This window comes from Diabrotica virgifera, chromosome 1 (assembly GCF_917563875.1).
Source record: "Diabrotica virgifera virgifera chromosome 1, PGI_DIABVI_V3a".
NCBI lineage: Eukaryota > Metazoa > Arthropoda > Insecta > Coleoptera > Chrysomelidae > Diabrotica > Diabrotica virgifera.
The window spans coordinates 148975978-149002811 of NC_065443.1; positions in this window are offsets into that span (position 1 = coordinate 148975978).

Below are 26834 nucleotides of genomic sequence, written 5' to 3' on the forward strand. Positions count from 1 at the left end.
AAATGTTTTGTAATTTTTTAATTCTACTTTTTTTTTCTGTCCTCCTCCTCTATCTGTTCTCCTTCGTAAGGATGTAGTGGCGTCATGTAAGTCATTTGACTATTTCTATCCAATCCTCTCTCTTTTTTTCTGTGTAGATATATTAAATTATCTACTTATAATAAAAATTGTAATGTTCTTAAACGTGGTTTTTAAAGGTTGAAATATTATGATATTATATCCTAAAGCATAAAACAATCATTATTTTTAGCCAATCAAAACCAAATTTTACCCATATTAAAGTTTATAATGTTTTTATATAATTTTTGACAATAAGGGGTAGTTTACACCCCTAAAAATGATTGGTGAGATGATCGTAATCCCAAATTTTTATGTAAATCGATGTAAGCCGAAATTATTCTTTTTAGAATTAGTAATTTTTTATAGATAGCTCCAACAAGGGTGGTTTTAAGGGTTGAAATATTATTATAGTATATCTTAAAGCATAAAACAATAATTAAGTAGCTTTTTTAGGGGTAGTTTTCACCCTTAAAAAACCAAAAGCGTACAACGGTTCACTATAGAAAATGAACTAGAGGGTGAAATGAGCCTAATCCCAAATTTTTGTACAAATCGATGCTGGACGAAAAAATTGCAAGGTTTTGCCATTTTTTCAGTTTCATTTCCTCGACTATTATATTTTTTCAGTATTATCGTTGATTGAGATATTGAGGGGTATCCACTTTCGAATCCAATGATTATAATACTATGTATTGTTTTCAATATTGATTTATCTTTTTGGCATTACTTTTTTATACTTTTGCGTGTTATTTATTTATTTTATTTTTGTTTAATATTTTCCATTTCATTATACACAAGTTTGTTATAAATGTTTATTCAACAAAGTAGAAAGCTTAGCAGACAAACTTCGGCGCCAAAAATGTCACAAATTTTATGTGTAAATTTTATATTGTTTTTATTTTTGTTCAATTAAACATCACAGCCGGATGCACAAACAAGGAAAAAGGAAGAACGAAATACTGATAAGAAACCTGAAACAATGTTCAGTCTAATTAAGTCGTCACAAAAGGCAAATAATTTTTGAAATGATAAAGACGTTAGCAGACGTCAAATTTTAAATACATAGCATGAATAAGTTAAAATTAAATTTTGGTTAAATGTTCCATAGATGAATGAGCAAAAGCTATATATCTCATTGCCAGATTAAGGAATGAGATTACCTATATCTTATTATTTTACTAGTGTAAATGTCACCCTGTAGATTTTCGCCCTCTAGTAAAATGAAGGTCCTCTTAATTTTCTCAAAACTCAACCATAATTGAAGGAGGAGAAGAGGCTGCGTGTCACGTACAAATGCTGTTGAACGGATAATAGAAGAGATAATAGGCAAATTATGTTAGTTAATGGCGACATTTACACAGTTATTTCCATTTCTCTTTGTATTCGGAGTTGTTCCAGTGTACGTATTTCGAGTATAATTCCGTATTTCATAAGCTTGCTTGCTTTAGTGGAGAGTGCATTTGAGTTATATTCAGGGTAGAAATTGTTCTGGAGATTTTATTTACCACTATTCTCTGTTTAAATTATTACCTTAGCACTGTACTACTGCACCGGAAGGCATCATTTTGGATATAGCTATTTGTATAACAAGGGAGGAAAGTGCTACTTTTCCTCCCGAGAATGAAGTTTACTGCCCGACGCGTAGCGGAGGGCAGTAATCATTCAAGGGAGGAAAAGGCACTTTACTCCCATGTTATACATATGGTTTTTCCACCTTCCTCAAATAGCAAGTATTTTTTTCATTTTTACTTAATTTATTTGTGTAACTAACCAACAAAATTTATTAGAACTAAAACTAACAAGTAGGTACAATATAACTGTCAACTGTCAAATATAAGTCAAATTATTAATGTAAACATTGTTAAATCAAAATAACAATTTACTGTTTTTTACCATTCTGCAAAATATAGGGTGTTTTATAAATAAACGTTAAAATGTATAGATACTTACGTAATAGAAAATAGATATTGTACAGGGCGTCAATAAGTTATATTTCATGAATGAAATACCATGACGTCACTTTTACTTTTCCTCCCTAGGGAGGAAAAGTACAACTTTGCTCCCTACAATCAGGTCCGGAAAAGCATACTTTCGGTAGAGGTAGGTGGAAAAATTATTTTCAAACGTAAATTGTGAGGATACTACCACTGTACGTCGTTTGTGGGTATATTTATCTCTCCTCTGCAAATAATATCAGAGAACTACTCAATAAAATACTTGCTAACGAGTAAATACTAGAGGAATAAAATAAAATAATCAAATATTGTTTGGTTTGTATTAAAGTAGAATGACACGATATTAATAATTATATACCTAAAAAGTCTCCTACCGCATATACTGTCTGTACATACAGGGCTGGAATAACCCAATTAATAGCTTTTAAGGGCTTTCTTTGCTGAAGTGATCTGCATAAATATTATTGCACTTTTAAGTCGCTCCAGCTCCAATCATTGCAACCAGCGCTGAAAAGAATTTTTCGTTAGAATTGAGTCTTGAAATCATTCACTGTATCCATTTTAACAATCACACATTTTTTCATTTATTTTATGAGTTTTTTATCTTTAATATTTTACAGAAACACAGCAGAATCTTATATTTACCTTGAAACACCCAAAAAGGGCGACCTGCGTTAACTTTCTGATTTTCATTAGTTTATTCACAATTTATCAACTTACATTATAGGGCTTTTCATCGATTGTCATTTGTTTCGAGCTTCTGTCATGTGTCACATAATATTAATATATCTATGTCATACGTCTTTGATTTGTATTACTGGTATATACCAATAACGTATGACGTAGATATATTAATATTATGTGACACATGACAGAAGCTCGAAACAAATGACTGTGAATGAAAAGCCCTATTGAGCATGTTATTTTTAGTTCCTGAGTTGAAGTGGTCTAGAGTTTTTTTACACTAATTTATCATAACTGCGTTCTGTTCTGCGGTAAACAGGTATATTATTTATATTATTAAGGAAACACTTAGGGAGACTTTACTTATTTTCCACGAGAAAAATTTCCTGTAGTTGGCTGTATACCATTTATTACAAAAAACCATGAAATCCTTTATAAAAGGTATATTTGTTAAAATCCCTATACAGGGCTACATCATAAAACAAACAGAACTAGTTTTCAATCGGTTGACCGATCATCATCAGTGTTTCCTAAAATGTGTACAACCTGATAAAATAATGCAAAGTATTTAAAATTTTGACTATGATTTTAAAAAGTTATGGGTTGTACTCACTTGAATCGAACATGCTAACCACCAAAGTAAAAATATTAGGGTAAAAACCCTTTAAACTTAATCCGTCATAGGAACATATAAAAATGAAGTTATTTTACACATGGATGTATAAAATATCCAATGTTTCACTCTCGAGGTACCATAGAGCTAAATATGACTTGATCACATCATGGCTGTGTAGAAGCAAGTGACTTTGATAGCGGAAATCCTGAATGGTGACATGACAGAAATGACAGTTCCACAGGAAGTTAAAATTTCCCTGATGGTTTTGTGATATTTATTATAAAGTTTGTTAAATCATTAACAATAAAAACAGTCGCTCACACTAAGGTAAATGATCTGTTTAAATGAAAATGAACTTGATGTAAAAGGTAGAATATTTGTAGTGAAAGAGATAGGCAAACCACATTACACGTTGAACGAAAACCTAATGAACGTTATCAAGCCCTGTTACGTGGACATCTAGGGCTTAGAAAAGCAATGTTATGTTGGTATCAAGTTATCGATTTTATTCGAATGGATGGAAGTTGCCATAGTATGTGAAAGTACCATAAAAAATCACAATGGGGGAGACCAAGATGTAGAAATGTCTCAAAATCAGGGAGGGATGTATAAGACAAGTTCAGATCCATGCGACCATTTCCCAAGGCCCCGCAGGCTACCCGGAACTCTAAGGGTTCGACAAAACAGACCATCACATGATATAGTCAACCATAGGAGAGAGGGTTGAGTGTTAGAGGTTTATGAGATTATAATGGAAATGAGACATGAACGGGACCCAGAAAGAGTAGTGAGACTATTAAAATTTGGTAATAATGTGAATATATGAGGTGAAGATAGTCATTGAAAATTATGGATGAGTTTAAAGATAGAGATGTATGTGGGTGATGATATAAGATGTCAGTTTGTATATGTGTCATTGGATAGATGATAATGGTTAAAGGGTAGAGATGAATAAGAGAGAAAATCATTATGGATTGTGCCAAGTCAACTGTAGATGTAACTATAGGAAAGTGATGGGAGTAATAAAGAGGTGGAAGTGATATAGTAATTAAGAAGAAGTTAAGAAAACAGTTGTCGATGAAATGGGTGGAAGTCCCGGTTGAACGAAACATGACGGTTGACACAATCTGGACTTTTTTGTTTTTCTTTAACTATTTCTAGGTCCTCATACAAGTTCAACTTTAAGAAGGCTCTCTGTGGGATGTTGTGTAGAAGAAGGACGTCATCTGGGATATTCAGAGTATGATTTTTCTCTTTAAAATATTGTGAGAAGGTAGAGGTGTTCTCTCTTTTAGTGTGTTCAAGAGAGCGAGAAGCAAGTGATCCACAAGTTCTTCCTATGTAAGTGGCATCACAGTCAGAACATTGTAGCTTATAAACACCACTACGATTCATATAGTTGATAATATCTTTGGAGTTGGATAGGGACTTTCCTAAGTTATTGGATACCTTAAAAGAAAGTTGAATATTATCAACTGATCTTTTTATAATATTTGAAATATCCCCAGACAGCCTATCTTCATGGAAAGGTATGGAAACATAAGTAGGTTTGGTTGTCAAATCCCTAGGGAACGCAACATGTCGTAAGACCTTGAGCTGTGTTTTATGAATGAGCTTGCTTATGATGTGTGGATCGTATCCGTTATTGTAAGCTATTTGACGTAGTATATTTAATCCTTTCTTGTAGTTGGATTGTGATAAGGGGATGGTTTCAAGGCGGTGTATGTAACTGTGAAAAGCAGCAAGTTTGTGTGACATAGGATGGTTGGAAGATGATGGAATAACATGGTCGGTCTGTGTTGGTTTCCTATAGATACTGAATTCGAAGTGGTCATTTAATCTGGTAATAATAAAGTCGAGGAAATTTATTGATTGGGAAGACTCTAATTCCATGGTGAATTTAATATTGGGGTGGATTTTTTTGATTCTAGAAAGTAGTAGTTCAGCTGTATTTGAGTCACCTGAGATGATGAGAAAACAATCAACATAACGATACCAATGGAGAATTTCAAGATTTTTCATGATATGTACGGATTTTAAATGATCCATAAAAATGTCAGCTAGGAGAGGAGATAGGCAACTACCAGTGGCTAAGCCATCAGGTTGTCTGTAGTATTTATTGTCTAATACGAAGAAGTCTTGAGCTAGACAAAATTGCAGTAATTGAATAATTGAATTAGTGGTAGAAATTGTAATAGAACTTGCTGTTAGAAGAGAGTGTACCAGATTAATAGTTTCTTGTTTTGGGACTGAAGTAAAAAGATTGCTAACATCAAAGGATAGCATGGTAATGTTTGGACGAAGCTGAATTTGTTGGAGATTGTTGACAAGGTGACTTGTGTTTTTGACTGAGAATCGAGGGGTGAAGTTCGTCATGTTGTTAATAAGATTGAGTATAAATTTTGAAAGAATGGAAACAGAAGTGTTTATGAAGCTAACAACTGGACGAATGGGAATTCCCTCTTTATGTATCTTAGGTAAACCATACAGTCTGGGTGTTAGAGGATTGCTGGGTATTTTATAGTAAGGTGCAAGTTGTTCAGAAAAAAATTCTGCAAAAGGTTTATGGTTATCTTTGAGATTGTTACTGAATTTTTTGGAAGGATCTTCTGGAAGTGGCACGAAATTATTATTAGAAAGAAAGGTAGTGACTTTATCAATATAAATAGTTTGGTCTAGAATTACTAGACAGTTGCCTTTTTCTGCCTTGCTAATTATTAAATTGTTGGATTTGACTTTATTTTTAATAGATTTAAGGGTTTTAAGATGGTTTTGAAGTTTATTTTCAGAAAATTGAGGAAAACTCGAATTCAGAAATGTGTTCTGAGAAAAGGCAGGTACGTTGATGAAGGAGGCATTGTTGGAAGTATTTGAAGAGAAAGTAGTGATGGTGAAAGTGTAGAAGAAGATATGTGTTTATGTTTGAATTTATTTATAGTATTAAAACAGGAGTTTCTAATAGAAGTTTTTTGATTTAAATGGACAGAGAGATTTTAGATGATAATATCTAGCTCAATTGAAAGTCTCTGAAGGTCCTTTTCGGATACCTTTATCGGAATGGAGTATTTGAGACCTAGATGTAATAAATCTAATTCGTTTTTGTCAAAGATAACTGAGGATAGATTTTTAAGTCTGGGGTGAAAATTGAAGTTTGAAAATTTAGTGTTTTTACTGTTTTGATTGAATAAAAGTAAATTTTTTGGAATTAAATTGTCGAGTTTGGATTTTAATGTATTGAATTTAATAAAGGATACCCTGTCTAATCTGTCCTGCACATCATTCAGAAAGTCACCTAAATTATCAATGCCTACAGATAAAAGTAAAGAGTCATATGTTACCTTGAGCTTACAATTGATAACGTTGAGCTTGCTATAATGGTTAGAGATCTTCTTTTTCAGTATTTTACGTTGGAAAGTGTTCTTTAAGTTGACTGGAACATTCTTTGGAGTTTTGACAATGCAAAATTTAGGAAATACATTGTTGTTAATACACTGGAAGATGGACCATATATCCAGCTTGATAGTACATCTTTTGGTGGCTAGACGCATGGATTGATTAGCCAAGTTTACCATACCGTCAATTTAAAAAGTCCACGAGAAAAAAAATTCCGGTAGTTGTCTGTATACCATTTATTACAAAAAACCTCATTTAAAAGCTTTTAAAATACTGATTAAAAAAATGCATATTACTTTAATCCTTTTTGAGAGCGTAGGCGCAAAATTTCGGTCGAATTATTCTTAAATACCTTAATTTTTTTCGAATCCTGAGAAATCTAATAAGTATTTTTTTTTTAATTTAAACGCAGAATGAAATATTACAGTATTATCGATGGTTGAAACTCCCTGAGAACTTCTATAATGTTTATTTTAATAAGTCACAGGGGTGAAAAAAAGAAAATTTAGTCTGATTTTTAATTTCAAATATATCATTCAAAAGAAAACTTTGGTTTATTCTGAGGGACTTTCCTACCCTCGGTAATAATGCAATCTTTCATTCCGCTTTTAAATTTTCCAAAAATACTTATTAGCTTTCTCAGGATTCCAAAAAAAATAAATGCATTTAAAAATAATTCGACCGAAATTTTGCGCCTACGCTCTCAAAAAGATTAAAATATTATACATTTTTGTAATCTTTATTTCAAAAGCTTTTGAATGAGGTGTCACATAATGTACTTTCCCTTTTAAAAAAATCAAAGTTATGCCTGTTACCTGAAGAGGGATCGCGTAAATTTCAAAACATTGATGCTATAATATACTCTGACTATTTTAAAAATCGACCTGTCCGAGCGTTTTGATTATGTGCTAAAAATAAATATAGTTAATAAGGAGGGATAACACTTATTCCAGCGCACTGTATATAGACTGTGTAAATTGTTACTCTGTTCAGTCTGATGTGAAATAATTTTCATCCGTTAAACAGATTAGTAAAGGTAAAAATAAATTAAGGGTGGAGTGACGTTAACAAGATTTTAACTGTTTCTAATAATCATCCAAATAACATTTAGTTGAAATAATTATATTTGTGTTATCTCTTTTACTGCGTTAAGTAAAAAGAGATTAAGGATAAATTTTATTTGCTTCTAATTTGCTCCTGCTTTTCGGTCTCCTACTCTTCGGTTTAATGAGGTTTCGGTAAAGTGGTTTTCGGTCTAATGAGTTCGGTCTACTGCTTTCGATCTAATAATTTTGGCCTCTTTACAGTAAACCGTAAAAAACAGTTGTTAAAAGACAAGACAAAGAAGTTAAAACACAAAGAATAGTTCTATATAGAAAAATATATGAAAACAGTGTAACCAACATTAGCAAAGGGAAAAGCTTACATGAGAAAAGCCGGCCAAAAATATACTATATGTACTATACGATGTACTAATATACTAGTGACAGAAAAAGACGGAAAACATTACGACCTTTACGACGCGAAGTATGTTAAATTTGCAGTCACTCGAGCGCTTTGGGGACATATTGGGTTGTGATTATTAGGTCCTAAAACCAAAAAAAGTTAAGTAAAGTTTTTCATTTTAGTGGGGACTTTCCATTTTTAATTTAATTTTTGTTTAATTTCCAACAATCGTTTTTTCCGATTATAGAGCAATCTATCCATAATTCTAAAAAATGTTTCGAATAAAAGTTGCTTACTTTTACGTAAAGAATACAAATCTGAAATAAACATTTGGGGCTCCTATTTAAGATTTTAAAGTAACCCACCACCCCACCTCCGCGGGGTGTAGTGTTAGGTACCATTCGATAGATTTTTCAAAGATATTGATTAAGTGTATTTGCAGTTTTTCGATCTAATGTTTATTTTGCGAAATATCGCGGGATTTGTATTTAAAATTTTAAATTTACCCCCCACCCCCCTCCGTGGGGGGTCATGTTTGGTATCATTCGATATATTTTTGAAAAATATTGATCACGTATTTTTTAGTTTTTCGATCTAACGTTCATTTCGCGAATTATTCGCTTTTTTTGTGAAAATTTTAACTCACGCATTTCCTCACGCCTTGCGCAAATCGTCAGATTTTTGAAATATTCACTGTTTGCTGTTTGCATGTCCTTAACTTACCTTATGCTAATCTGACAAATTCGAGTATTTTTAAGGATAGATTTTTTTTCGGGTCCCCCTTAACGATCTCCTCTGTGTTAAGAGCTAATATATGGTAGAGGTACCTCTACAGGGCACCAGATGTATCCCCATTATGATAATCTGACACGCTCGAGTAACTGCAAAAATCCCCGCTTGGGCTCCCCTACCATAAAGACAATTTTGGTGTATTTGTTTGCTTGATTAAATTAAACATATTTTAAACAACAAATATTAAAGGTTTAAAAGATCACAGTAAACAAAGATGATATTACCACATAAACCACTATTATAAAACACCTGTCATTATAAGGCGGCACATTATAGTCCTGTGTCGTTTCCATATCAACGATAAAAAACCGCACAAAAGCACATTCATTATGGTTCCATGCATATATTTTTTCACATTCGACGTATGTATAGAGCTAATGTATATATTAGCAACCATTAAATAAGTGGAGACCACACAAAGAGAGTTTGTTTTAGACCCGCATTTTTTTTCACAAGAACATGCTTTGAATCATCTCTCTATTATATAATATTTTAATATTGAAATGTACCGTAATATTAATTAGAAAGATAACCAAAGCCTATGTATAGTTGTATACAAAACAAAATATACCACCTCCATTTAAAATTAAATTCCACAGTAAAGGCGTTCTTCAATGATATATCTTCATTTTTTCTCTCTCTGATTTCTCGAAGTAATGATAATATGATATTATAATTAATATCCTTATTGATGAGCATAATATGTTAACTTCTTGATAGATCATGACAATTCATAAAATATAGTGCGCTGGAATAAGTGTTAGCCCCCCTTAATACCTTATTTATTTTTAGTAAATAAGCAAAACGCTCGGACACGTCGATTTTTTTAAATAATCATAGTGTATTATAGCATCAATTTTTCGAACTTCACGTGATCCGTCTTCAGGTGACAGGCATAACTTTGATATTTTTAAATTGGTAAGTACAACATGTGACACTTCATTTAAAAGCTTTTGAAATACTGATTACAAAAATTTATAACACTTTTATCCTTTTTGAGAGCGTAGGCGCAAAATTTCGGTCGAATTCTTTTTAAACCCATTAATTTTTTTCGAATCCTGAGGAAACTAATAAGTATATTTGAAAAATTTAAACGCAGAATGAAATATTACATTATTGCAGAGGGCTGAAAGTCCCTTAGAATAAACAAAAAATTTCTTTTCAATGATATATTTGAAATTAAAAATCATACTAAAATTTCTCTTTTCTTCACCCCTGTGACTTATTGAAAAAAAACACAAAATTACGCCTTGTTCGAGCGTTAATATTTCCTATCGCCACCTACGCTTCAGAGACTTGGACCATCAAAAAAGCAGATTCAAAACGTATAATGGCATTTGAAGTGTGGGTCTACCGGAGAATGTTGCGCATACCATGGACCGCACATCGCACAAATAATTCAATATTAGCCGAACTTAACATAAAAACTAGACTCAGTACAACTATCAACCAAAATATACTGAGATGTTTTGGACACATAACTAGAAGAAGGGAAGGCATGGAACGAATGATAGTTGAAGGCAACGTAGAGGGCAGAAGATCCAGAGGAAGATCTCCATTACGATGGTCGGACCAAATAAGGGACATGACTGGTTACTCGTTTTCCGAAGCAAAACAACACGCACAGGAGAGAGAGGATTGGATAGAAATAGTCAAACGAGTTACATGACGCTACTATATCCTTACGAAGGAGAACAGATAGAGGAGGAGGATTTATTGAAAAAAACATTAAAAAAGTTGTCAGGAACTTTCTACCCTCTAGAATACTGAAATATTTCATTCTGCAATTAAATTTTTCAAAAATACATATTTGTTTTCTCAGGATTCGAAAAAAACAAATGCATTTAAAAATAATTCGAGCAAAACTTTGCGCCTACGCTCTTAAAAAGGATTACATTATTATAAATTTTTGTAATCAGTATTACAAGAGCTTTTAAATGAGCTGTCTTACGATGTACTTTCCCATTTAAAAAAATCAAAGTTGTGCCTGTCACTTGAAGAGGGATCGCGTAAAGTTCGAAACATTGATACTATAATATACTATGATTATTTTTAAAATCGACCTGTCCTAGCGTTTTGGTTATGTGCTAATAATAAATAAGTTAATAAGGGGGGGGGGGGTAACACTTATTTCAGTGCACTGTATATACAACACAAAGTTATACTTCGAACCGTGTAAGAAAAATAAAAACGGCATTTTTCTTCCTTTAGTGCCATCCCCGCGATGAAGGTTGGGAATCATCATGACTATTCTGAACTTTGCGGTAGCGGCTCTGAACAATTGCCTTGAGCTGCAACGAAACCATTCTCCCAGGTTTTTCAACCAGGAAACGTGTATCCTTCCTACGTTTCTCCTACCCTCTATTTTCCTTGAATTATGAGTCTCAAGACGTTTTTTGGAGGGGCTGCAGGTCCAATGTTTTTTAAGTTTATGTGTTTTATCAAAAGCTATCTCTCTGAATTTTTTGAGATTTTTCCGTCAGGCGCGCCATCTTGAAAAATCAAGAAAACTGTTTTGTTTAGGGGGTTTTTGGGGATTTTCTCCATTTTATAGACTGCAACATAGATCAACTCAAGGTTTTATTAATAGATTATGTATAATTTAAAATAACTGAGTATATTAGGATATTCAAAAATTGGGCGAAACACTCTTAAACCCCCCAAAAACCATGTTTTTTTAAAGTTTTATAAGGATTTTTGCGGGTCTAATTATATTTTTGTGGTCGATACAGCCTGAATATTTTTTTTTATTTTTTTACGTTCTATATGATTTAAAAAAATTAGGACTCACCGCAATTTTAGCCCACTTCCCCTATTCCCCCTCCCCCACAGCCAAAAATGTTAATTTTTCGATTTTATTTTTTTTTAGTTGGTTTGCAATTATTACAAATGTTATTCTGAAGCTATTTCTTTGTGGCATTTTTGTAATTAACTATTCTAAATGGTCATTTTTTAGTTAAATTGTGGCCTATTTCCCATTTAGAATAATTAATAATTATTAAATTATAAATTACAAAAAATTCACACGAGCAAGCTGAGGCTTTTACAGATCATCTCTTTTTATGGACCCGAAGGTCGAGTGTACATATTATAACCTCTTTTTTTTTGTTTTTTAATAGGTACGTATATTTTTTTTTGGTGAAGACCGCATGTCTATTTTTTTTTTGTGTTTTGTGTATTTTATCAAAAACTATATTTCTGACTTTTTTCAGATTTTTCCGTAAGGTGCACCATCTTCAAAAATCCGCAAAACTGATTTGTTCGGTGGTTTTTGGGGATTTTCTCCATTTTATATACTTCAAAATAGATTAACTCAAGGTTTTTTTATAGATTATGTAGGTATAATTTGAAATAACTGAGTTTTTAGGGATATTTTGTATAATTTGCTATTGAATAAACTTAAAAACCACCAACGTTTCACAATTAAAACTTCCCCTGTTTCCATACCTACATCAAAGTTTGTCCGACTAGACACCGTTAAACTATTAAAATATTTTCAGCTTGCTATTAATCAACTTTTTTTCGTACGCGGGATCCAGGCCTAATATTTTTTAAGATCAATACAGCCTGAATATTTTTTTTTCGTTTTTCTTTACGTTTGATGTGTCTAAAAATAAGCCTTAGCTTAATTTTAGCCGTCCTCCCTCTAAACCTGCCCAATAAATCATCATTTTTTCGTTTTCATTTTTTTCTCAGTATATCTGTTGCTCAGTTTGTCCTCAAGTAAACTACAATTTAACAAAATAATTTCAAATTTTTGCAATATTTTTGTATAAAGTAAAGATGTCATTGTGATATCTTTTAGGTAGGATACAAAAAACAAAAATAAAACAGAATAATCAATTTAAGAAAAATACATTATTTTAATATATCATACTTCTTGTCATTTTGTGAATCAAAACATTTTGTTCTGTGTTCATTAGTTTGTATTTAGTAGGTACCCTAACACTACCATAGCCAAGCCGCACACCAAAGAAACATGAAACGAAAACCATTAAACATGAAACGAAAAACATGTTTGGGTCTGTTTCACGACAGATGTAATTAACGTGCAATTACTGATAATGAAAAATTGTTTTTAATTTTAACAAACTATCCCAATATATTAAATTCAAAACGTTTTTTACAAAGAAATTTATTAAAGCTTGTACACTTACAGTTTCAATTATAATTCGGCACAAATTCACAATTTATTACTTTGTTTTATCGCTTAAAAATAACAACTCTACGGAGCTCGTGTTATTAACAACACATAGCATTTTTATTTCAAATCAAATTTACTTTTAAAATGTTATTATCGGCATTTAAATCTATACAGAACTAGTATAAAAATAACAGTGTTTCATGTTCATTGAAATAGATAGGTCATTTCAATTGCTTAATAGTATTTATTTACTTCAAATACCACAGTGCGACGTTTTAATAGGATTAACCAATTTTAATGACTATGAGCATGCTTATTTTAAAAATGCATTTAAAATCATAAGATCTTTTATTAATTTAAATAAAAACACTAATGAAGCAAAAACATATTGTATTTTAGTTGAATCATTATTATTTTTTTGATTTTACAATGATTTTTCTTTGAGTGTATATCTCTTGACCATTTAAAGAAACGTAGTCGATACTATCGTATACTATCGATTTTACTAGTCGATATAAATAAAATTTTTATTAAAACATATATGTAAAATGTATTAAAGACACTTATAAGACACTTTTATCACCTTTTTACTGAATATCGTATACAGCATTAGAAATATATTGTGGTCCGGTAAAATAACATATGTGCGCTTACTTGGTTTTACATGCAACATAACTTTAATTTTATGGAAGTAAGTGGCGATATATTGTTTTATTTGGAATTATAAAGTTGGTTAGGTGTAACTTATTTGTTTATTACACAAATTATCTGCTGAATGGTAAGCCGTATCATCTACTGGGTTTTACCTGTACGAAGAGCGTAAAAAGCTGAGAATTTTGGTATACTCAACTCAATATTTTAAAATTTGTCACTTATCTGGTTTTCGCAGTATACCGACGATATAATAAAATCCGGTACCTTTTCTCTCTTTTTGCTCGCTTCTTTTCTTAAGGCTACGGCCACACGGGCGATAATTTTCTGCGCCGTAAGAGCAGTAAACCTGACGAGGCATTGGTTGACTAACTCTTATTTCATCTAAAATTGGTGGTGGACTTAGTCAACCAATACCTCGTCAGGTTTACTGCTCTTACGGCGCCGTAAATTATCGCGCGTGTGGCCTTTCGCTAAGGCACTGCTCGTGTTTCTGTGCACTGTAATGCTATAAACGTCACATATTTACCAATTTATATTTAATAATTATTTTACTTCAATTTGTATTGACTTTTTTAATTTCCTAACTTTCTGTTTTGTTTTACTATTGTTTCTTCAAAAAATAGATGGCGTTCTTTCCTTTTTTTATTAGCTAAATATTGTATCCTTATTTATCCGTATTCCAAGACAACTAAATAATCACCGACATATTAATGTCTATGCCTCTGTGCCACACTTCATTTGTCAGTCGGGAACTTCCCTTTTAATTCTGTCAAAGTCAGTGTCTTCTTAAGATGGAAGTTCGATTCGAATGTTCGATTTGGAAAATATCACCACGGACATGGTGTCCATTTTTTTCGAATCCTGAAAAAACTAATAAATATTTTTAAAAAATTTAAACGCAGAATGAAAGAGTAAATTATAATCGAGGGCCAAAGTCCCTTAGAATAAATAAAAGTTTCTTTTGAATGAGATATTTTAAATTAAAAATCACACTACATTTTCTCTTAGTTTTTCACTGCTGTATTTTCTGCGTTTAAAATTTTTCAAAAATACTTCTTAAGTATTAATTAGTTTTCTCAGGATTCGAAAAAAAACAATCCAATTTAAATAGCATTGGGGCCGAAACTTTTTATCGATCTCCTTAAGATTTGGCGATTCTAAATTTCCATACACTCGTAATTAGTGACTCGTTCAAGCCCTTTTAACTACAGTCCTTTCACAAATAATGTCTTTGAACCGATGAAACGTACAGATGATATAAACAATACATACACACGTAAAGAAACTTGTGTAGTGTAACGATTAAGTTCATTTGAGATGCTAATTAGGGGGTGATTTTCCCGATTTTTTTACTAAAAAAAAGGGAGCAACTTTATTTTGAGCGTAAATTGCTTACATTGGATGCTAGAAATTTTTTTAAACCGAAATAAATCTTGTGTTAAACACTTTAAAAAATTTGTAATGAGTTTTCCCCAAAAATTGCTTTATTTTTTGGTTATTTCACGTTAAAATATTCGATTTGGAATTTGACGAATATGAACCTATTTTTCATTACCTACATTTCGCTCTGTTTCTACTCGGTATAGAGACCTAATAGATACACTTTTTCATAGGCTATATTTTTGCTAAGAATGTTATTTTTTCACAAAATATATACTTACTTTTTGAGTTATTTGCGAAAAAGCGTCTAAAAACGTGGTTATTTTATTGAAAAATGAATATATTTACTCGAAAATAACTCGAAAAGTAGCGACTTGGTGAATAAACTCTATAGAAAAAAAGTTGCTTAGAATTAGTCAGACTTATTTTGGATATTTTGTCACCTATGAGTAGGGTTCGACAAGACAAGAATTCTTGTCTTGATAACAACTTCTTGTCTTGTCTTGAGAAAAAATCAAGAAATTAAAAAAATCTTGTCTTAACGTTTTCTTGACATGTTATATCTTGTCTTGACTCAAGAAATTTCAAGATTTTGAAATTTCTTGATTACCTGGTCTGATGATTCTCTTGCGACATTTTTATTGCGATGCGTGCTGACACGGCCTAATAAATCCCAGAATCTTCTTCCTTATATGCCTTGTCCGTTGAGAACGTTGGCTATCATCATAGCAATTTTAATTTTGTTTGCGGCGTTTCTGAATAACTCGATCGATGTTAGTCCAAACTATTGGCGTAAGTTTTGAAGCCATGAGTGTCTTCTTCTTCCGGGCCTGCGTTTGCTTTTTATTTTACCCTGTATTATCAGTTGAAGTATATGATATTTATCATGTCTCATAATATGACCGAGATATTCAAGTTTCCGTTTCTTAATTGTGAAACAGTTTTCTTTTTGTTTTCCCATTCGGCGCACTACCTCTACGTTGGTGGTGTGAGTCGTCCAGGATATTTTGAGGATACGTCGATACACCCACATTTCGAATGCCTCCAGCTTTCTCATTAATGTTGCCGTCAGTGTCCATGCTTCTGCGCCATACAGCAAGATGTGTCGGAATGGGTAAAAATAGTTTTCATGTTGTTAAATGTTGATCTGGCCTTTTCAATTCTAGATCGTATTTCGGTTGTTTGATCCCATTTCGAGTTGACGACTGTTCCAAGGTATATAATATACGAGTCAACGTGTTCAATTAGTTGGCTTTTTATATTCAATTGTCTGGCAGGTTTTTGAGTTTTGCTGACCAGCATCCACTTTGTTTTATTTATGTTGAGGTTAAGTCCTCTTTCTTCACCCGCTCTTTGTACCCTGTCCATAAGATACTGAAGTTCATCGATACTACTGGCAAGTACGACTGTATCGTCCGCATATCGGATGTTATTTGTCAATTCTCCATTGATTTTTATGCCTTCGTTTGCTTCATCCAGTGCTTTTTTAAAATTTTTTTCGGAGTAAATATTAAAAAGGAGAGGGGAGAGAACACATCCCTGTCGCACACTTTTTCTGATATCATTGCTCTCTGTGGACGCATTGCCGACTTTTACCCTGGCTATCTAATTCCAGTAGAGACTTGTCACCATTCGGATGTCCTTATCATCAATTCCTACGCTTTGTAGAATTTCAATTAGTTGGTCATGTCTCACATTGTCAAAGGCTTTCGAGTAATCTGCAAAGCTCATGTAGACATCCTTGTTCATATCTCTACACCTATGTACTAATACTTGAAGACAAAACACCGCTTCCCTTGTGCCCAAAGCGTTCCTAAAACCAAATTGTGACTCATTGATTTCTACTTCACACTTGTTATCCCAGAATGACCTACAGAATCTAATACCAGAGTCACAAAATACTTAAATGAGCTTAGGTCAGAAGATGCTAAGAATCTACTTGATTGGTAGAGAAGACACGGGAATGTCTACCCGTTATTATCGAAAATTACCTGTACCTGCGGAAAGGCTATTTTCAATAGCAGCTGTAACAATAACAAAGTCAAGAAATCGGCTAGACGTTGACTCCACGGCATTAGACGTTACTGTAGCCCCATCATAAGAAGTATTATCTGTCTTAATTCATGGCTTATCAATTCAGTTTAAAAATTTATGTTACATTTACATGATTTATATTTTGTAAATCGTTTTAGCAAAAAAAGTGTTCAATACATTAAAATAGGTACGTCATTTTATGTTAAAATATGGTTATCTTCTTCACAAATTAATACATAGTCAAGATATTTCAAGAATTCCTGATTTCTTGACAAGAAATCTTGGTATTGACACAAAATTTCTTGTCTTGCCTTGAAATCTAAAATTAATTCTTGTCTTGATCTTGTCTGGAAATCAAGACAAAATCAAGACAAACACACAGTTGTTATAAATATGTATTTGACGGTTGAAAGTCATCACTTTTATAATTTTTAAAACATTTGTCATTAATGTCACTGAATGTATTTTTTCGTAGCAACGAAGGGCATCTGACGTAATATGCTTAACGACGGGAGATTATCAAAAATTATCACCTTAATTTGCATGTCTGTAGCTTTCTATTGGTCAGAATCTCCTATGAATGAAATAATCATAATAATGTGCAGTCTACGTGAAACACTCTGTATAGAAAACATGACATTATCGTATATAATATTTTATAGAGGGACATAATAAATATTATAAAACATTCATATAATTCTTATTTATCTCGGTAATTAAAAAAAAGTAGGAGTTCATCTGATGACACTTAAGCGGTATAGTTTTTCTTTTAGACTACATATAAATATTAATTAACTAACTATACCGACTGAATGGAAACAATAGCTTTTCAAAACAAGCATGCCGAAATCCAATGAGGCGATTTAAATGATAAAACGGCTCTTTTTCTGAGGTAATAAATTGTAAGTATACTCTTAATGTTTCTCAAAGGAATTACTTGCATATTTCGTCTCGCTATTATGTGTTTATTGAATATGGATGGACCTGGAAGAGGTGTCTAAGAAGAGTAAATACCAAGTAGGTATTTCTCAATTAAAATGGTTAACATAGCATTTTAATTTGATGATAATGGTTGGATATCGGATAGGAATCACATTCGATTTAGTAACTGTAAAAAAACTCTGTGGCTAAATGCAATAATTGCTATTTTACAGTGCATGAGTAACAGATATTACGCAAATACAAGCTGAGTTACTTTATTATTAGTCCAGAGTAATGACGTTACTATTTAAATAAAAATAATATTTCTAAAATTACTTAAAAAGTTGAAACGTTGAGACGTGCGATGTTCATTGCACTTCTTTGCATTGGACTTGGTGGGGAGCAGATAAATGTTGACTGGATCTTTTCTGTAGGTATTATTCCTGTTTTACATGTCTGTAGTGTAGAAGAAATCTATGACTAAGTGAATAGACCCAATATCCATAATTTTATTCACAAGCCCGGATGGAACAAGAGGATGGTGAATGGTTAGTGATGGTTATGGTATCATTGGTCCCTTGACGATACAAAGTAACAGATATAAGATTGTAGAAAATTTAATTTGCAACATTTTATATGTAATTAAATTTTCTTTAGAGTTGCTAGTTTACGAGATACAGCGCGAAACCCCTTTTCACCCCTTTTCCAAGATGACGGCCGGGGGACAAGGGTGGCGACCACCTCACAAACTTGAACTTAAGCTTCTACTGACCCCTCCTAGATATAAAAAAATAAAATTGACTCCTCTAACAAATGCAAGCTATGGCCTTAAAAATGTAACATTTCTATGGACTATAAATAAATGTATCTATTCTGTATTTGTAATTTCGATTTATCGTTTCGATACTTTTTTCTACCAAATTTGGTATGAAGTTTTTAGTTTTTTAAAATATGTCAAATTATACAGGGTGCCCCTTTCAAGCTGGATAAGTTGAGGGTATTTCCAGTGAAACAAGAAATGAAGTGGTAACAAAAAATATGGCATTAGATGCGTTATTTGAAATTGCACTTGTATGAAAATTATCATGGCTATCATTTTTCTTTTCATCTCAGAGATATTTACTTGGTTACATGCACTGGCGAAGCGTCCATGTAACCACTGTTACCATTGGTAACAGTTAAAAATCTTGCAAATAAATATTTTATGACGATGAATAATTCTATTTACCAATATTTTTACCAATAGAAATATATTATTATATTATGTGGTAATAGTACCTAATTCAGTAAATAACCAACTACTCGTAGACACGAAAATATTGGCGAGTTTATGTGACTCAGTTGCACTTTATTAGACTCTGTTACCAGACTCATTTCTGGTTACAATGGTTATATACCCACGCTGGCTCTCGGGACCGGCTAGTGACTGAAAATTTTGAAGAAGCGACGGCATAAGCGCGCTGTGTATCAGTAGCGCTGTTACCAAATTTAAAATTGGTGACAGTACCTATAAAAGATGTGCGTGCAGTTAACCATGGATGAGTTTCGCTTCTTAATCGGTCAACTACTTGAAAAGTAATTCTCCTTGTACAATTTTGAAGAGAAAAATGAGATTAAAAATGAGAGACCTATTTTCAAAATAAAAGAATCAACAAAAGTAGTTCGATATATTAAATTTAGTTGGTACAGTGAAAATCCTTGGTTATATTATGGTTGCAAGAAAAATATACTGTATTGTTGGCCATGTCTTCTGGTTTCTACAGAAAAATTGGTGGACCAGGTTCACGATTTAAATAGTGTTAGATTTTTAAAAGGAGACATGAAATTTCTCCGTTACCTACATGTAAGATGTATACCCAATTTGATTCAGTTTGGCAAAACAAAAATCAAAAGTTCTCTTAACCAAGATTTTAAATCAAATATTGCTAAACATAATGAGTTTGTTAAAAAAATAGATAGGTATATCCTTAGCACACTTATAATAGATACTGTATGTTTTTGGGCCAAACAAGAACTAGCGTTTCGTGGTCATTTTGAGTGCGACGACTATGACAATCCAGGCAATTACAGGGAATTGTTAACATTAATTGCCAAAAAAGATCAAAAATTTTGTCAACATCTAGAAACATCTGTTTTTTCGAAAGTTTCAAGTGATATACAAAATGATATTATTGAAGCTACACTCACCGGCACAAAATTCAGCCACCCAAAATTTTTGGATTGATTAAGTTTGACAATTTATAACTTTATTGTTTGTGCTCCGATTTTCAAGATTCTTACACCAGTTTGTAGGTACATGTATTCATATTGTTTGGTATTATTCCGGTAACAAAAAATTTTGCTTCCATGTCATTGTACAGGGATGAAAAGAAGCGTTGTATTTTCTCCTAATTTTAAAAATTCTGTGGAAAAATGAAATAGCTGATTTTGTTTCATAGTCCTGTCATATTTTCCCGGAGGCATCACCAACATTTTTTTTTTTGAAATATCTGAATATCTTTTTTCTTGTAAGAGCTGTACCATTTTCTGTAAATAAAAACACTGATTGACTCATACAATTGAGGTTGGATTGATAAGATTAGAATGGCCCACATGCAGCCCAGATCTCAATTATATTGAGCATTTATGGGATGAATAAAAAGAGCTATTTGCCGTCATCCTAGGCCTCCAGAAAACTTGGTACAGTTATGGCCCTGGTAGAGGAATTTTAGGCTATTCCCCAGGCAAGGAAAACACATCTTTATTAGATGCTAAACAGATTGCGAGCAGTCGTTGCTGCAAGAGGTGGACATAACCGCTATTGAATTGTTTTGTTTTGTTGTTAAATTTGTTTTGTATTGTTATTTTTAGTGCATTTGATATTTTTAATTACATAAAATTTCAAAGCAGTGTTTTTAATTACAGCTCTTACAAGAAAAGAGATATTCAGATAATTCAAATAACAAGACCTTAGTGATACCTCCAGAATAATACAAAAGGAGTATGAAACAAAATCAGCCCTCCAATTTTTCCACAGAATTTTTTAAAGTTAGGAGAAAAAACAACGCTTACATTCACCCCCGTATAATGCCATCTAAGCAAAAATTTTTTGTTACCGGAATAATAGCAATTGACATGAATACATGTACCTACAAACTCCTGCAAGAATTTTTAAAATTGAAGTATAAATAATAAAGTTATAGATTGTCAAGCTTAATCAAAAATTTTGGGTGGTGGAATTTTGTACCGGTGAGTGTATATATACATTTAGCCATATCTTCATATTTTTAAATAAGATTTTTTGCATCTGGTTTTGGTAACACTTCAGAAAAAGTCACGCATCGCCACTGGTTACAAGCCGTATATCAACACTGCATATACATAGAACACCTTCTCATTTGAAGCAAAAATCGATCAGTAGGTATGTCATCATTTTTAAGATATACAGTTCCTTTCGTTTTTATCTATATTTACCACCTTATATAAAGTTCTTTGTATCCATTGTTTTAACTCTGAAGGGAAGTTTGTTCGCTTAACTTTTTCGGTAATTTACACCATCTCTACTTTCGGTTGTAGTTTGAGAGAAAGGAAAAAAATTATAGCTGCTATTATTGGTAATGGAGAGTAATAACAAGTTTTAGCCGAATTACCCCCAGGCTTTACAAACTAAGAAAATAATCTTGAAGTTTAACAAAAGTTCCAAATTGAATTTCACGAACCTCTGGTGGTGGACTCATGAAACCTACGGAGAAGCTAATATAATTTTTATCTCGGATGGAAAAGTTTTCTTAACGTTGCCGCTGTTGGCGTCGCCGGTCAGAGGTAAAAGGGCCTAATTATTAATTGAACTTCTTTTTCTTCGGCGGTGAAGCTACTGTTAGGGACCAGGACCGGGTCAACCAATCTGCAAAATGTTGAAAAATTTTTATTGGTTACAATAGTCTTGAACTTTTATTAACCCTTCAGTACTAACACCCCGTCTCTCAGACGCATTGCTTGTCGAAAGTGGGATATTTCCCTTCCTAGAAAATTTTGAAGGTCACCCGTTTATGACTTTTCAAGTTGTGTTGTTCTTTAGTACAGTGGTTCCCAACCTTTTTCCCATGATCGCCCCCTTAGACAGGTTTCACCGGTTGTGAATACTATAATCGCCCCCCTGCCCAATTAAATTGAAACAAAAAATTATTCAGTACAATATTGATATATTTTTACATTTCGTAAAATGATACATGGTAAGTCATCATTCAATCTGCACTTGTCCACTGCTGGACATAGATCTTTCTCATAATTTTCCCTCTATTTCGATCTTGTGCCTCTTGCATTTTGTCGACGTGTTGGTGAACATGGTTAGTAATAATTGTTCATTTCTCCCTTGGGCCTGGTGATACTCACATAATTTCTTTATGTCTGGCTCAATGTTAGTTAACAGCTATGTACCTCAAATCCCCTCCAAGGTGGAGGCAATATGTTTGAAGATCCTCAGAATAACCACATGATGATTTCTGGGGAATTTGGTCAGACCTCCTCTCTGTATATTTTCTTCAGAAATAGATAGTTTGTCAATGAATGTTCCGACTACTCCCTTCGCTTTGGCCATATTTATGTTCTTCCTTTGTAATTCCAGATTCGTTCCATTTAATTTTTCAGAAATATCTGATAGTTAAGCGATGTCATTTCGCTTCTCTTGTAGTGCTGTACTCAGTGTGGGGTCAGTAGTTATCAGAAATTCGATAATAGTATCCATGAGACTGCAGAACCGCCGTAAGCAATTCCCTTTCGAAAGCCAGCGGACTTCCTTATGTAGTACTGTAGTAGCAATGTATTAAATATCTCATCATTTTCTTTACAGAGTGTCAGAGTGTACGAAATATTGCACCATTCTTTGGTTTTGCTTTAATTCTATTTACCTTATCTATGACAAGACCAATATTTACATATGAAGCACAGACATAGACCTTCACGAAGGAAAATATGGAAAGAATGGCCAATACCCAAAGGGCAATGGAAAGAAAGATGCTGGGTATCAAGATAAGTGACAAAAATAAAAATACATGGATCAGAAATAAAACCAAAGTGAAAGATCTAAACAAACATGCAGCTACTCTCTAGTTAAAGACATGATAAAACAACAGACAAAAAGACGAAAGATGGAATGAAGCGACAATCCACTGGAGACATTGAGACCGTAAAAGAGGAAAGGGCAGACCACAGATGAGATGGTCGAATGACCCAAAAAGATACGCTGGGACCAGATGGACAGGATTAGCACTGAAAGAAGAAGAGTGGAAAAATAAGGGGAAGGCCTACGTTCAACTTTGGACAAATGAAGGGCAAAAGATAGATAGATGACAAAACGACCACAATTTTGGCCGTACACTTTTTGTTGGAGTCAGATCGGCAGGGTCGGTACCTACTCTCATCATTCTTATCCCACTTCTATCTCTTTCTCTTTTGTGAGGATGTTCGCCCAATACGAAAGCTCGATAAAAGGAAAATGCAGAATTAATTATAATGTATTACTTACCTATAGAATTAAATTGTATCATGATTCATAGCCCTCTGTTACTAGACGAGATGTTTGTGTTATTATTACCTGCATTGGTGTACATTTAATTACTTTTTTATTATCCTATGGATATCCGATCGAAAGTATTGTTTTTTCTTCTCTATTACCCATTTCTCTTTTCCCAGATGCTAATCGCCCCCTTTTCTCTATTGCCCCCATATCGCCCCCTTCGCTCTATCGCCCCCCTGAAAATCTCAAATCGCCCCCAAGGGGGCGATCGCCCCCCCGTTGGGAATCACTGCTTTAGTAGTATTGAATTCGGCAATTTGCGGCAGGTTTTATCGAAAGATATTTAGGCTCAAAATGTGATTTCCGTCTAACAGATGGGGTGTTAGTGTTTGTGCCCAGTTCGTAATTACACATAATGTGCCCCAGTTCGTCAAAAAAGATAAAATAAGGGAATAAAGACCCTGAGGAAACTCTTTTGAAACGGTTTGATGAGGTAGAAGACGACATAAGCGAAGTGGAATCAATTTGTGATGAAAATGTTGCCACTGACTACCATTGCTGCACTGTACTAACTATAGTACCTGTCAATCTTTTTTTGTTTTAACATTTTTTAAAAACCTTTTTATTTTAATTTTTCTTACTCTTTGTTTAACTCGATTATAAATCTTTATTAAGAGTCTTTAATTTGTTTAATCACACTTTTTTTCAGGAGTAAAAAGGTACACAAACACTCCTTCCATTCTTGTTATAATGTTTTTATTTTAATAAATACAGAAAAACTAGATTAATTAATGTATTTTTTAGATAATCAATACTTTCGGTAAGTCATCGCGATATTTTTTGCATTAAAATATTTAACAAAAACAAAAATGACCACTAAAATTTTAATATTTTAACATTAGTGTTAGTTAGTGTTTACGTCATTGATTTAAGATGTTATTAGGGATGGCGGATTTTGTCAAAACACTGGCTTTCGGTTATACCCGTTTTTTTTTACTTGCGGTTTAACCTGGCGGTTATAACCGGTCAAAAAAACCAGTTTTCGGTTTTTTGAATCAATATTCAATACCCAACAAGTTAAAACGTTCAATTTGTATTGCACTTTAGTTTGTGTTACTCCACATGCCCATTTTTAATATAAAATCCCTAATAGTTTTCGATATATTGCAAAAAATATATTTTCATTTTGGAACTTCTAAAGGCAGCAACTTTTTTTTGTGCACTTTTGTACTAAGGTAAGTTAGGTTCAATCGATCTATTTTTGGTCCCAGAATATGTGATTTAATTTCTTACCTACCTTTTTGTTACACCCTTTATAATAAACTAACGCAATGAAAATTTCGGCTTCAAATAATATCAAATAATTGAAAAATACAAATGGTGGTGAAATTAGGTAAAAGACTATTTTTTTTATAGCCTTTTTTTCTATTCGAAATATCGAATAAAGGCCTCTCCCATTTCTCGCCATTCATCTCTGTTGTGTGTGAGGCGTTTCCACATTGGTCCTGCGACTCTTCTGATGTCATCGCTCCAGCGCATTTGAGGTCTTCCTCTTGGTCTCTTCGCTTCGTACGGTCGCCAGTTTCCAACTTCCTTGCTCCATCTACCATTTTCGAGACGTTCGTTGTGTCCAGCCCATTTCCATTTTAATTTAGCCGCTTGTTCCACGGCATCCCTTACTTTTGTTTTGTTTCGGGTTGCTTCGTTTGTTTGCCGATCTATTAGTGAGATACCAAGCATCTGTCGTTCCATGGCTCTTTGAGTTTTTCTAATCTTGTCCATGTTCATTTTTGTGAATGTCCAGGTTTGAGCTCCGTAAGTGAGAACGGGAAGGATACAAGAATCGAACACTTTGGTTCGAAGGTATTGTGGTATCTTTTTGTCTTTTAGTATATATGAGAGTTTTCCGAATGCAGCCCATCACATTCTTACTCGTCTGCTTATTTCGGTAGTTTGATTTTCTTTGTTTACCTTGATATTCTGACCTAGATATATATATTCTTTTACATGTTCCACTTTTGTTCCTTGGATGGTTATCGTTGGTTGATCATCTTTGTTCGACATTAGCTTAGTTTTGCTCAAGTTCATTTTTAGTCCTTTTTTTAAGGATTCTCTATGAAGCTCATCGATCATCACCTTCAGTTCTTTCCAGCTGTCGGCTATTAGTACCACGTCATCTGCATATCTTAGGTGGTTTAAATACTTTCCATTTATCGAGAGTCCCTTTGTTTCCCAATTTAATGATTTAAAGATGTCTTCAAGTGCGGCAGTAAATAGTTTTGGAGATATGGTGTCTCCCTGTCTTACTCCTCGGTTGATTTTGATTGGCCTAGTTTTCATGTCGTTATCCATCGTGACTACCATTTCAGCATGTTTGTATATATTATGTATTAATATCCTATATCTAGAATCGATTCTGCTATTGACCAGTGCTTCCTCAATAGCCCATAATTCTATGCTGTCAAAAGCTTTTTCGTAATCTATAAATGCTAAGCAAATTGGTAAGTTGTACTCGTTAACTTTTTCCATTAGGATCTTTAGTGTGTGAAGATGGTCGCATGTACTGAAGCCTTTTCTAAAACCGGCTTGTTCTGCTGGTTGATATACATCGAACTTTGTTGTCAATCTATTTGTAATTATTTTTGTGAATGTTTTATAAAGTTGTGATAGTAGTGATATTGGACGATAATTTTTCAGATCTGTATTGTCACCTTTTTTGTTTATTAAGATTGTGTTAGCAGTATTCCATTCCTTTGGTATGTTTCCTTCAAATAGGCATTTATTGAAAAGTATTTTTAGGTATCTGATAACTTCTTCACCGCCGTCTTTCAGCATTTCTGCCAGAATTCCATCGTTACCCGGTGCTTTATTTCTTTTCATTTCTTTAAGTGCATTTTCTATTTCTGCTTCGCTTATTTCGGGCATTAATTCAGAGTTTACGTTTGTTATTTGCCTTTTCAGATTTTGCTTTGAACAGTCGGGGGGATCGTTTTTTGAATGGTATAATTCAATATAGAAGTTTTCAATTATCTTCGATATCTGAGCTTTGCTTGTTTCTAGTTGGCCTTGTTGATTTTTTATAGCTATAATATTTTTCTTGCCTAATTTCGGTTTGGTATATTTCAGACTTCGATTTTTCTCTATCACTTCTTCTATATGGTCTTCTTGCTGTTTTCTAATGTCGTCTTTTATCTGTTTTCGTATGGCTCGGTTAAGTTCCTTGTATTCTGTGGTATTTCTTTTGTTTCGTGACAAGAGCTC